This window comes from Malurus melanocephalus, unplaced genomic scaffold, assembly GCF_030028575.1.
Source record: "Malurus melanocephalus ecotype Western Australia unplaced genomic scaffold, MMel_1.1 scaffold_150, whole genome shotgun sequence".
Taxonomy (NCBI): Eukaryota; Metazoa; Chordata; class Aves; order Passeriformes; family Maluridae; genus Malurus; species Malurus melanocephalus.
Window position 1 is genome coordinate 623,904 of NW_026623382.1, and position 2,258 is coordinate 626,161.

The following is a 2,258-nucleotide window of genomic DNA, read 5'->3' on the forward strand; positions in this document are numbered from 1 at the left end:
CCTTTCCTTTCCTTTCCTTTCCTTTCCTTTCCTTTCCTTTCCTTTCCTTTCCTTTCCTTTCCTTTCCTTTCCTTTCCTTTCCTTTCTTTTTTTCTTTCTTCCTCTGTCAACCATTGAGCTGATGGCTATTTGAAAGATGGGGTTAGGGATTGGGTGGATTCCTAAAATCCTACAGGACTTGGATCCACAGACGAGAAGAGCAGGGCATCAGGAAGAGGCTCTGCTTTTGACTTGATGAAGCATGTGTCAGATTCTGCTGTTTAGGCAATTAAAACTCGATTCTGATCAAAGGGTTTCATAAATCACCAGGAGAAATGAACTGGGCAGAGACAGCTGTCTGTGTGAGAAAGCAGGGGGCAGTTTCTTATCCCCACCTTTCAGACACTGTCATCCTCTCACACTGCCTCCAAGTAGTCTCGCTGGGAGTGGATTTTTCCTGCTGTTTTATGGAGGCTTGTTTTATTTGTGGAAGCATTTCAGTAAGGCAAAAATACTTGGAAAGAGTTCATGACCATTGGTGACTATCCCAGGAGCAGAGGTGCCACAGTATTTTCTTTCCTGATTAGAGAAAAGATGCTAGATGCTGAGGAAATAGTGACAAAAATAATTTCCCTTATCCTTTAGAATGCAGTGTGAGATGTCTGACTATCTGTGCTGGGCTCAGCCCTGGACAGTGATGGGTGTAGCGCAGAGAAATCACACCTTGGAGCTCCTGGCTCTGCTCTCAGCTTGTCCCACTGCTGGGACATGGACAGTGAGAGGGAGAGGTGGAGGGGAAAAGGGAGAAGGGAAAAGCATTTTGCACCTGAGTGAAGGCAAAGCCTCTTCATTCTTGGAGCAGAGCACTGGATCCAGGGAATTCATGCAGCCCAGTGTGTGCCAGCCCTCRGGTGCCAAGGACACTCCTGCCATTCAGCTCCTCACCAGTGCACCTTCCTTGGCCACATGTGGTGYATCGTAGGAGTTTACAGCCTGAAGSRCTGCTCTTYCRTACTGGAACATGTAAGTGCTCTCAAGGCACTTGTCAAATTTGAGTTCTTTCTGGTGTGATTTATGGCAAGARGCTCCTTTCTGACACTTCCAGATGCCAAACTTTTCACCTTGCAGAAAACGTGCTCGATATAGCCAGGCTGAGTTTATGCCTGCTCTTTGAAACAGCTGCTCTGGGGTAATAAGGTGGCAGACAAGCCCAGTAAGGAACATTTTTATGAGATTACCAGTGGTTTGAAAGGTTTCTGTAGTCTCCTTCCAGCACCCAGGCTATCCACTGACATGTAACACTGAACCTGTCCTATCCCTCCAGAGGAATCCACCCACCTTCTCTCTCACCATATCATTCCTTCAGATAGTCTTAATTTACATTTCAGCCAGCTTGCAAACTTTTCCCTGCCCTTTTTGTCATTTGACCGGCTGAATCATCAGGAGACTCTGAAGCTCCTTTTAGTACAAGGCATTTCAGAGATTTCTCTGAACAGAGGGCAAACATGGAGTGAGAATTTGAGACAGGAAAGCAGGGGGCATTCATCTTCGGAGTCCATAAATCACCATGAACTCTCCCAGGCTACTCCAACAGGCTTGGGATTCCCTTGCCAGAGATGAGGCACAGATAAATTACCCAAGGCCCGCAGAGAACAAAAGGTTTGGCCAAAAGCTGCAAGGGGATGGGTGTTCTCCAAAAAGTAGCGGAAGCCTTGCAAACACATGCCTCTCGATGGATGGTGGAGTCTGATCTGCATTCCTGGTTCTCATGAACAGCAGGAAATAAAAACAAAAATAGATCAAAATTCACTGTGTGTTGACTTCTTCCCTGCATTTCTTGGCAGGTGGACTCAGATGTTTAATCTCGCTAAGAGACAGTTTTCCATCTGAAATTGAAATAGCCCCTCCTCCCAAACTAAATGCATCAGCAAAAAAAGAAATTAACGTTGATCTTGGCTAGGACTAGGTGGGGAAAGAACCATCATCACGTTAGTTAGCATTGCAACAACAGTTGTCATCTGATCACTTCCTCTATGGAATGCCAATGGAGTCTAATAAGGCTGATTTTTAAAGATTTTCATGGCTGTGATAAAATTATGATATATGGAATAAAAAAAAATGAGAGAAAGAGGCAAGCAGGCAGGCGAGAGAAAGAGAGAGAGAGAGAGAAAGGGAGAGAGAAAGAGAAAGAAAGAAAGAAAGAAAGAAAGAAAGAAAGAAAGAAAGAAAGAAAGAAAGAAAGAAAGAAAGAAAGAAAGAAAGAAAGAAAGAAAGAAAGA